Genomic DNA, 11,269 nt, shown 5'->3' with positions numbered 1-11,269 from the left:
ATTTGATAGGAATATTAGTAGAGGAGGGTCTTTTTTATATAGTTGACACTAAAGTGTCATTTTGCTTTAAAACATTTTTGACAGTATGTTGGTATTATGACATATATTAAGATGAAAAACACGTGAGACTGGACTTTGGCTAATATGGGACAAGCATGTTTTCAATAATTCTTCAGTGTAAAGCCAAATGCGATTCTTAGTGAGGGAGCACTACTGTAAAACTAATCTGCAAATGAGACACGTTTTTTTTTCTTCCAACTCATTCTGCTGAGATACACAAAGATGTCCCTGTCTTAGAATCACCTGATGCTCAGAATGGGTGATGTAATTAAGGAGGGAGATGATGCTTGGAATTCCATAGATGTCTTGGGTGCCCATGACTTATTCTTGGTTTCTGCATTTAAATTAGGTGACTGAAACTTGTGTTTCTATACTTGATTTGATTTCATAACAAGCATCCTCTAAATTGAGGGGCATTTTTCAAATTCCCTGAAAGTTTGTGAATAAGAATCTCCAAGGAGGTTTTGCTGTCTTTCCTCCGATTTGTGTGCTCTCACTAGCTTGCAGCTCTTTCCAGCTCTCTGGTGTTAAATTAATAACAAATGACATGGAGCTGACAGGTAGGTAAAAATGGAGAATATCATGATATTAAAAAAAAAATCTCAATCTATTATGTAGCACAATGTGCAACACTTTGTCAGGTTTTGCCTGTAGGTATCTTAATTTAACTTAAATATTTTGCTCACATCTTTTTAACTCAGAGGATGGAAACATAGCCCTTAGCATCTCTCTAGCAGATTTTATAGCATATATTAGTGTGATACAGAATACCAAACTTTGCCAGTTATTTGGGATTATTCAAAAATATACCGAATAAAATAAAAAGGATAAATATACTTTCTTGGTGGAGGAATTGTCTGGTTGTCAACTGAAGTTAAAAGAAGTCATATTTTGGATGAATGTTAACATGATTTTCTCACAAGCAGAGCCATCCAACTCTGTCTCAAAATTAGTGTGCTCCTTGTCATTATAAGTATTTAAGCAATGGATGATTATCTGCCAAAAATACCTTGGTAAAGATTTTTAGCAAGTATACAGAAGATTGGAAGAATATTTGGCAGTTTAAACTGCATGCATTTGATATGTTTCATATGTTAAATTTTAATGCAATATTTCTTTTAAAGTATTTATTATGAATAATTTCAAACATAAGCACAACTGGAGAGAATAGTATAATGAATCCCTATTACTTACTAATTACTCAGTTTCAACAATGATAAAATTTCCTTTGGAGACAGTTGCTACTGCTAAAGATCAATTCAGAAACTGCTCAACTGGATGATGTCTGAAGTTCTTATGATTCCATTTTATAGGCAAGACAGGCTTCCTTGTCTTGAAGGGCCATTTTCTTGGTATAATTTGAAAGAGAAGATTTTGATTTTTCCCTTCTTGAGCTGTTCTCTGGGCCACTGATTCTCTTCATCTCTAATCCCAGCTTTGCTGTGGACAACTACTCATTTCTTTGCTGGATACAATTCCTTGATAAATACTGTTCCCCATCTCCGTGTCTGTGGAGGGGTGGAGATGGGCAGGTTCTGCATCTGTTTCTGCTCTCTTCTTTCGTTTTCTTACACAGTACCTGGTTTTACTGAAGTGTCAAGGCAATTACAGGGAATTACAACAAAAGGAAAAAGCCTAAAATTTTCCAAATTTAACTGTCCCTTTAGTTCAAGAACAGGTCCCTATCCCAGAAATTTATATCCTTCCTGAGGCGCATACCCCGGATACTTTCCTTGATATTCCTAGGTCTTAATCACATTTCTTCCATCTACAATTTCATAGAGATGCCTTCCTTTTTTTTCTAACTGCCATGATGTGATTGTCCATTGATCTTCCAGAAAACCCTGTCCTGTTCTCACTGAGATTGGTCCCTCTCTTCCAACCATTATGTTTCCCCAAGTCTGAGTTATTCAGTCTAGAATCCCGCTCTAGGGGGAATGGCTCCAGGAGGACAGTGAATTTTAGTCTTGCATTGCTAATTCCATGGAGCAGTTTAAGGGAGATATGCACATTCTAACTACAATACTTCCCAGTGTGAACACTCTACTTTATTCTCCATTTTGTTCAGTGAATTGTTATTCAGGCAAATACACATGCATTTCTTAAGGTAAAACTTTAATTCTTAGGTTAAGCTGTATGGTTGACACTAAAGGGTCACTCACAGCCGGTGAATCTGCCTTAGACTACAGATGTGTTTTGTCGATTCAGCGTAATTTTGACCTATATAGTTTTAAATTAGTTGCCAACACTTAAAATCAGGAGATTTTATATAAAAACCCAATTTCTGGCTTTCCTTAAAGAATAGAAAAATCTGGCAACTCAGCATTTTTTCCTGCTTAGGGATAAGTACATGGAGTTGAGTAGCTTCTGCTCTCTTTGAAAGAGGGGCATTTTCTCTCTGGTTTGACATAGACCTCATCTTCTCCCAAATATCCTCTGAAACGAAGGCCTTGCAGTGGTTATTATTTATTACCTTGCACACAGCCCGTTTTTCTTTCTTACCTAGCCCATGTAGACATGTGAATTTGTGACCCTGATTTAAACTCATAGAGAAGAGCAATACTTTTCTGACTGCCCTGTTAATACCCTAATGTAATTCTCTGTTTATTATGCAGAGTTGGTCCATTTTTTATGCCCCTCCCTGTACATACAAATTGTGTCTCCCCAGTCCTGTAGAATTTTTTTCAAAAGGCTTACTACTGAGCAAACATATATTTATGTCTCCTTTCTATACATCCTCAAACCAATGACAAACTTTGAAATAACTTGTGTTTCTTAGTTAAGGTATACTCTCAACCCTACAATCTGGAGTGAGAGGAGTAGTGAAAAAGAAACGACTTCATTCTACAGTAACATATGACTCCATACCTTGATTTTCCATTATATTGCTTCTATCCATGAACTTGGTCTCTGAAATTGAGCAAACTAATGTGTTCTTTAATTTCACTCTTGAAAGAATGAGTTGGTCTATGTAGAGTATTTTTTGAATAGGGGCAAAAACAAGCAAACAATAAATAGTTTAAATGATTTTGATAGTGGTAAGTATTGTTAAGAAAACAAAACAGGAATTTATGTTAGGAAGGATGGTTAGGAAAGGTCTTTCTAAGGTGGTGACATTCAAAATGAGACCTGAATGGAATAAAAGAGCCAGCTCTGAGAAGGTTTGAAGGACAAATGCAGCATACTGAAATATAATAGGTCTTGACTGAATAGAGGTTGAAATGAACTTAGCAGAGAAAAGAGAGATAGGAGATGAGGTCAGAGTTGTATGTAAGGACCAGGGCATTATAGGTCATCGTAGGGCCTTTGGATTTTATTTCAAATCCACTGGAGAGCTTCAGAAGCTTTAAGAGGAGTGATGTGATTTTATCTATATTTTTAAAGATCACTGTGGCAGTCATGTGAAGAAAGGATAGTAGGGCAGAGTAAGCATCAGTAGGAAAAGGAATTTAAAAGCTACCCTCATGGTTTAGGAGTTAATCTATCATTTAGGATCATTTTATTGATTGATTGATTGATGGATGGATGGATGGATGTCTGACTGATTGCATCAGAAATCTGATCACATTGGCTTCACCAAAGGGCTTTTATTTTCTCACATAAGAAGTCTGTCTGTGGGCAGTCTATGGAAGCCCACAGCCACTCACCGTACCTTCAGAAGCCCAGGCTCTCTCTCTGTTTCTCTGGTCTGCCATCCAACATATTGCTCTTGTTTTCATGATTGAGAGATGGCTGCTGTATCTCCATTGCATCTTCATTCCAGGTAGGAAGAAGAGCAAAGGCACTTGTCAGCTGTCTGTCCCTTTTATCAGGAAACTATTTACTGGTTAGGGTTATCTGTCAAAAGAATTCACTTTGGCAATTCCACTGCCCCCTGGCCTCTATGATGGTCAGAATCAGATGCCAAAGCTCCACCCTTTTGCTCCTAGAAGATCCAGAATCTTTTCCTCTGCATTTACCAGAAGACTGAGTACCCAGCCCAGCTGCCTCCTCATGTTGATTGGTTCTGAACCCAAGTCTTATGTAGCTAATAAGTGAGACCCAGGCTACATAGCTCTGAGGGAGTCTGGGGTTGAGAATTTACAGCTTCCACCTTGAGAAAGTAGAACTCATAATTAAGAAAATGACCACATTGTGGGGAGGGTGCTCAGACCACATGTGATGAATATCTATTATATCTGGACTACCTGAATTCTCCTTCACTTAAGAGCCATCAACTCACTGCTGCCAGAGCCATTTTCTTAAAACAATGCTCTAATCATGTCATTTATCTGCCTAATTATCTCCACATGACTCCTTAATGGTTAGAAAACTGTTTGAGAATTCTTAAGCTTATCCAGGGGCTCAGCATCGAGTGGTCTCCACCTAAATTCCAGCTTCCTTTGTCACTCTCTCACTGCTACATTCTCTCTGTTTTTATGATGCCAAATTTCTCCCAGCTCCTCCCATGGACCACACACTTTAATTTCTCTATGACTGTGGCAGAATATATTCCTAGTATATTCCAAAATTTGCTCTTCTCTTCTTCCTTAATCCTTTGATTCTCACGTGGACCATGACTGTCCAGAATAAAGACTATATTTCCCAGTCTCTCATGCATTTAGGTGAGGCCAAGTTCTGGTTGATAGGATTTAAGCTAAAGTGTTATATGAAGGAGCTCTTCAGTCTCTGAACTTCTTCCTTCTGCTGGCTAAAATGCAGGTATGATGGCTTGTGTTAAAACAATCATCTTGGATCATGGAGGGGAAGCTACACATTGAGCATGGCAGACAAACTGGATAGAGGAAGCCTGACTCACTGATGATTATAGAGTTGCTATACCAGCTTCCCATGCCTCTGTGTGACAGATAAAATTTTATTTTGTTAAGCCAGTTATTTTTGTTTGTGTGGTTTTCTGTCACACGTACAGAGAAACCTAATCCTAATTATCTCAGGTTCTTTATTTGAATGACTTTTGTCTACTTGGAAAATTCCTATTCGTCCTTCAACATTTAATTCATAAATAATCTCTCATGGTTTGAGGTTATATGGTTTTAATTTTTTTTTCTGGTAGGGATTACTGGGGAATCTTAAAGCTTTATGTGTGCAAAGAGGGTTGCAATTTTCATACAGATCAGTAATGTTTGAAAAATTTACTTCTAAAATTACCAAGCCTTGGAAGTCTCATAGTATTACTTCTATCTCATTCTATTGATCAAAGATGCCCAATTCAAGGGCAGAGAAAATACACTCTACCTCTTAAAGAGTAGTTGCAAGGTTCCAGAAGAATTTGTGGGGTTAAAATTTATCGTTGCACCCATTTTTTGGAAAATGCTATCTGCTGGAGTTTCCCTTCTGGCCACAGCAATGCAAGTCCCTCCTAAATGGAAACTATACTTTCCTCAGAGCCTCATTCCTTTATGATCCCAGGCTCCAACTCGATGTTTAGTATTCCATTTTTTCAGTCTGGTACAGGTGAGAATGAAGCTTTTTGAACACTATCCCTCTGGAACAACTTCTTGAAAACTGTTCTTCCCGACTGAAAGATGTGCTAACTAAAGTGATAAGTTACATGGACCCCACATACCCAACATATAGTGATGGGGTAGACATGGTAAAAACATGTATAAACATTCCTGTTCAAACAAGATGAAGGCACATAGCAGTTATGGCTCATAACAATTCCGAAACCCAGCTGGGCTTGTGTTGCCATTGCCATGATTAAGGCTCAGTCCTAATGCCTGGGAATGATTCACCATAGCTCTTGGCTCTGAAATAGTCTTCCTTTTTCATAAAATGCGGCCCTTGTTTGAGGCTGAGTAATTTCTCAGTCTACTTCCTAACCATAGAAATTTTAGCATGCAAAGATATTATTTCATTTTGTTCTGTTTAACCCTGTCAATTCAAGCTAATATAATTCCTTTTAAAAACTTTGCGGATTTCACTGTGAATTGCTTCATAATCCATTCCATTGGACAAAAGCAACACTTGAAATAAACCCTTCTGAAGGTTAGGTTCCCTGTTAGGCAGCTAAAGGACAATGACTTCGAGATCCTTAGACTTTTTTTTTTCCCCTGTTAGGAAGGGGTGCTGCCTTCTGAGATCTTAATGAAAGGTTTCACAGTCACATTCTTAGTTTCATCTTTAGAGAAATTTTCCTGATCATGCCTTGGATTTGATCTTTGTTGAGAAGGTATTTCTTAAATTTAGCATTGTTTGTTATCTGGAAAGACTGGGAATGAGAATGAGTTTTATTTGTGAAGCTAGCAAGTCTTTTCCCCTTTATATTTAGCAGTATTTTAGTCTTCTTCTTCTTCTTCTTCTTCTTCTTCTTCTTCTTCTTCTTCTTCTTCTTCTTCTTCTTCTTCTCTCCTCCTCCTCCTCTTCCTCCTCCTCATCTTCCTCCTTCTACAATGTAATCATTTATTTATTTTTTTTATAGTTTTATTAGTCTCAGGTACACAGAACCATGGCTAGACATTTACATAATTTATGAAGCGATCTCCCTATTTACTTTAGGACTCATCTGGTACTACACACAGCCATTGTAATAATATTGACTGTATTTCCTGTGCTGTACTTTATATCCTCATGACTGTTTTATAACTACAAATTTATACTTCTTTATCCCTTCACATTTTTCACCCAGCCTCCTAAACCTCCTTCCCTTTGGCAATCACCAGTTTGTTCTCTGTATCTGCGAGTCTGTTTTTGTTTAGTTGGTTTGTTTCTTTTGTTCCTTAGATTCCACATGTAAGTGAAATCATATGGTATTTATCTTTCTCTGTCCAACTTATTTCACTCAGCATGTTACCATCTAGGTCCATTCATGTTGTTGCAAATGGTAAGATTTCATTTTTTTTTTATGACTGGGTAAAATTCATTGAATATATGTACCATAACTTCTCTATCCAATTGTCTGTTGATAGGCACTTAGGTTGCTTCCATATCTTGGCTATTGTGAATAGCTCTGCTGTGAGCATAGGGGTGCATAGATCTTTATGAACTAATATTTTGGTTTTCTTTGGATAAATACCTAGAAGTGGAATTGATTACTGGGTCAAAAGGTTTTTCTATTTTTAATTTTTTGAGGAACCTTCAAACTTTTTTCCATAGTGGTTGTACCAATTTACAATCCCACCAACAGTGTTCGAGAGTTCTATTTTCTCCATATCCTTACCAATGCTTGTTTTTTTGATTTATCGACGAGAGCCAATATGACAGGTCTGAGATGATATCTTATTGTGGTTTTAATTTGCATTTCTCTGGTGATTAGCGACCTTAAGCATCTTTTCATATGTCTATTTGGCCATCTGTATTTCCTCTTTGGAGATATACCTATTCAGTTCTTTAGTTTCCTTAGTTTACTTTATTTGTCTACTCACATTTAATTATAAGCAGCAAATCAAGGCAGGTAGCACTTTCAATATACCACTGGAAATCTCCTTAGCTGGATTATTCCTTTCAGAAGTGCATTTCCTAGTTCCATATTCCCACAGCAACAGTGTTACTAAATATTCTTCTACTACACGCAAGAGGCCCTTTTTCTCTAGCTTCTCATAACATTTTTTTTTCCCATTTTCCTTTGAGCTCTCCCCAATAACCTCCTTGGGGCCATCATCAACATTCTGCTAACAGTTTTTGAAAGCCTTTGGGACTTCTATCAACCACTCAGTCCTGAAAACTGGGGTCTGTTCTAGGATTTTGTTAGGGCAGCATCCCACTTCTAGGTATCAAAATATATTTTTTATTTGTGTAATTCATAGCACAGCACATGTTAAGTAGTGGTATTTGATGTGAAATTGGATTTTCGGTTCTTTATTTTTGTCTTTTTCACAGTTTAAATGATAATCATACATGGCTATTTTCATTTTTGCTTTATTAGATGTGGACTAGTGGGACTTTTAAAGTTTTATACATCAGAAGAGAGCAGTGGTTTCTGCAACAGATCAATGGCATTTTGAAAAGTTTTCTTTTAAAATTATTTAAGCATGCAATTTATGAACCCGTAACTTATTTTTACTCTATATGGGCATTAGTGGGGACCATGTAATAGTTTATAGGTAAACACATAGATCAGAATCATTTGAAATTCCACCTGATTTTTAAATCTTTTTTGAGGGGTGAAGTTTGATGAAAATGATAAACCTTCAATTCGTTTTAAGACCATTCTTGCCAGCAAGGGAAATTTAATTCTCTTCAACCATCAAACCATTGACTATACATTATATTTATTCATTACAGTAATCAGTCACTGAGAATAGTTTTTAAAAGATATTAAATGGTAAAATGATGGGTTCATAAAAATGTCTAGGAGTTTTCATTTCTTATCTTAGCTCAGCTGTTTGCAATAGTATTAGCCCATCTGTGGGAGTTTGACATAGCGCGCCTGCTCTTTGAGTTGTTTTGGGTGCATGTGCATCATTTGTGGCTTTCCCCTATGTCTCTGCATAAGGAGAGAGTGCAGGTACAGTAATACAAATTAGGGACATAGAAAAAACAGAAATATCAGTATTTGCGCATTTTGGGAGACCCATCTTGGCAGCATGTCAGCATGTTGATGCATTCCTCCCTCCACTAGTCCCTGTGACTGTTCACTCCCCATGCCTACAGCTTATGAGATTCTGTGATCTGTCTTCAGTCATAGAGATTTGCAGGGAAAAAAACCTACTCATAACTCTCTAATTTCAAAAGCGATGATAAATGAATGCAATCACATAACTATTATTTTCTGTCATAAATAGATTTTTATGCGTATGGCTTTCTTTGATATTTTAAGGTGGATGATATTTGTTTTAAAAAATAGCAGCACCTTTGAAAACTTTTTATTGCAGCATAACTTGCCTACAGAAAAGTGTACAAATCATAAATATATATTTCGAAGAGATTCGACCAATAGAACACACCTGCGTAATTCTAATTTGCATCCAGTTCAAGAAGTAACATTTCCTGCACCCCTCTGTAAGCCTTCCAGTCATTCTCTATCCCAAAAGTAACCACCATAGATTAGTTTTGCTTATTGTTAAACATTATCTAAATATAATCATATGCTAAGTACTCCTTTAAAAGCATTTTTAAAGCTTTATTGAGACATAACTGACATACAGTAAATTGTATATATTTGGAGTAAACAATTTGTTGGGTTTTGACATGTGAATACACCCATGAAACCCCTCACCCCCAAAGATTTCTTATCTACCCACTCTTCTACTTCTTCCTCTCCTTTCCTCAGGCCACCACTTTCTGTCACCATATATTAGTTTGCATTTTTTAGAATTTTATATAAATGGAATTATACAAAACGTAGTCTTTTTTTTTTTGTCTTCATTCCATATAATTATTTTGAGACTCATCCATGCCGTTGTATCAATAGTTGGTTCCTTTTACTGCTGAGTGGTAAAAGTTCCTTTATCCATTCGCCTCTTTGGAAATATTTTTTTAGCATGTTGCTTCTTTTGCTTAATATTATATTTGTGAGATTCATATTTAGCAGGTCATTTGTGATAGAAAAGGGGAAGTTACTGTGTAACACTCTAAGGGATCGAATTCTGCACCAGAAAAGATGAATCATCACGGGCAAATGGGGCTGGGTCTTGGACTCGTAACTCCACCGCTGCGGAGCTATCTGTTGGGGTCCTGCGATATGCTCCGGTGCACCGACGTGGGTGAAGGACTCCAAGGTGCTTCACACCTTTGGCACCGGCTCCTACGGTTGCTGCCAGAAGATCCCGGGGAAGAACATCGGCAAGATATTAATTTGGAAAGAACTTGACTATGGCTCCATGACAGAAGCTGAAAAATATATGCTTGTTTTTGAAGTGAATTTGCCTGGTGAACTGAAACATTCAAACATTGTCCATTACTGTGATTGAATTATTGACCGAATCAACACAAACAACACTGTACATTGTAATGGAATATGGTGAAGGGAGGAGCCTGGCTAGTGTAATTACAAAGAGAGCCAAGGAAAGACAATACTTAGATGAAGAGTTTGTTCTTCAAGTGATGATTCAGTTGACTTTAGCTCTAAAGGAATGTCACAGACAAAGCCATGTGGCATGGTGGTCATACCAAGCTACGTTGGGATCTGAAACCAGTCAATGCTTTCCTAGGTGGCAAGCAAAACATCAAACTTGGAGACTTTGGGCTAGCTAGAATATTAAACCATGATACGAGTTTTGCAAAAACATTTGTTGGCACATCTTATTACATGTCTCCTGAACAAATGAATCGCATGTTCTACAATGAGAAATTGGATATCTGGTCCCTAGGTTGTTTGTTGTATGAATTGTGTGCATTAATGCCTCCATTTACAGCTTTCGACCAGAAAGAATTGGCTGGGAAGATCCAAGAAGGCAAAGCCAGGTGAATTCTATATCATTTTCTGATGAATTGAATGACATTACTATGAGGATGTTAAATTGAAAGAATTACCATCAACCTTCTGTTGAAGAAATTTTGGAGAATCCTTAGATAGTGAACTTGGCTGCAGAAGAGCAAAGAAGAAATCTCGAGAGAAGGGGGCAAAAGTTAGCAGAACCAGAAAAGTTGCAGGATTCTAGCCTTGTATTGAGTGAGCAGAAACTAAAGGAAATACAGTTACAATAGCGAGAGCGAGCCCTCAAAGCAAGAGAAGAAAGACGGGAAGAGAACAAATGAGAGCTTTGTGTTCCTAAGAGATTGGCGGAGGATAAACTGGTGAGAGCAGAAAGTCTGTTGAAGAATTACAGCCTACTGAGGGAGTGGAATTCCTGTCTCTGGCAAGTAGGGCAGAACTTTTCGATCTTCAATCCTCAATAATCAAGAATAAAGTTCATTTCAGTGGGGAGAATAAGGAGAACATCATGAGGAGTGATAATTCTGAGAGTTAACTCACCTCCAAAGCCAAGTGGAAAGACCTGAAAAAAAGGTTTCATGCTGTCCCGGTGCACACTCAGGCCCTGTCAGACACTGAAAAAAATTACGAGAGCAGACAGATTCCAAGCATGCACTAGCCTAGCAAGAGACTCAGAGGTGTATGGTATTTAATATTGCCAATCCCTTAAAGATTGATATTCATCTGCCGTAGCTTGAGATATTTGATTCTGTGAACCATGACTTTTTTGTACAGTAAGCATGATATTTTGGAAATGCTTTTACTCTTCTTCAGCAGTAATTGTATAAAATGTCCATACCCTTCATTTTTCTTTCTTTTTTAAAGAACACTTTATAGAAAGAATGACACTTTCTT

At 37.3% G+C, this 11,269-nt stretch overlaps 1 pseudogene; it reads left to right on the top strand.

Annotated features, from left to right (window-relative positions):
- The first annotated feature begins 607 nt into the window (after positions 1-607).
- LOC107507199 lies at positions 608-11,033 on the top strand (annotated as a pseudogene).
- Positions 11,034-11,269: the final 236 nt, after the last annotated feature.

The sequence above is a fragment of the Rousettus aegyptiacus genome, unplaced genomic scaffold (assembly GCF_014176215.1).
Source record: "Rousettus aegyptiacus isolate mRouAeg1 unplaced genomic scaffold, mRouAeg1.p scaffold_m13_p_1, whole genome shotgun sequence".
NCBI classification, from domain to species: domain Eukaryota; kingdom Metazoa; phylum Chordata; class Mammalia; order Chiroptera; family Pteropodidae; genus Rousettus; species Rousettus aegyptiacus.
Note: the sequence above shows the minus strand (reverse complement) of the source record. Positions and strands in the feature narration are given on the sequence as shown.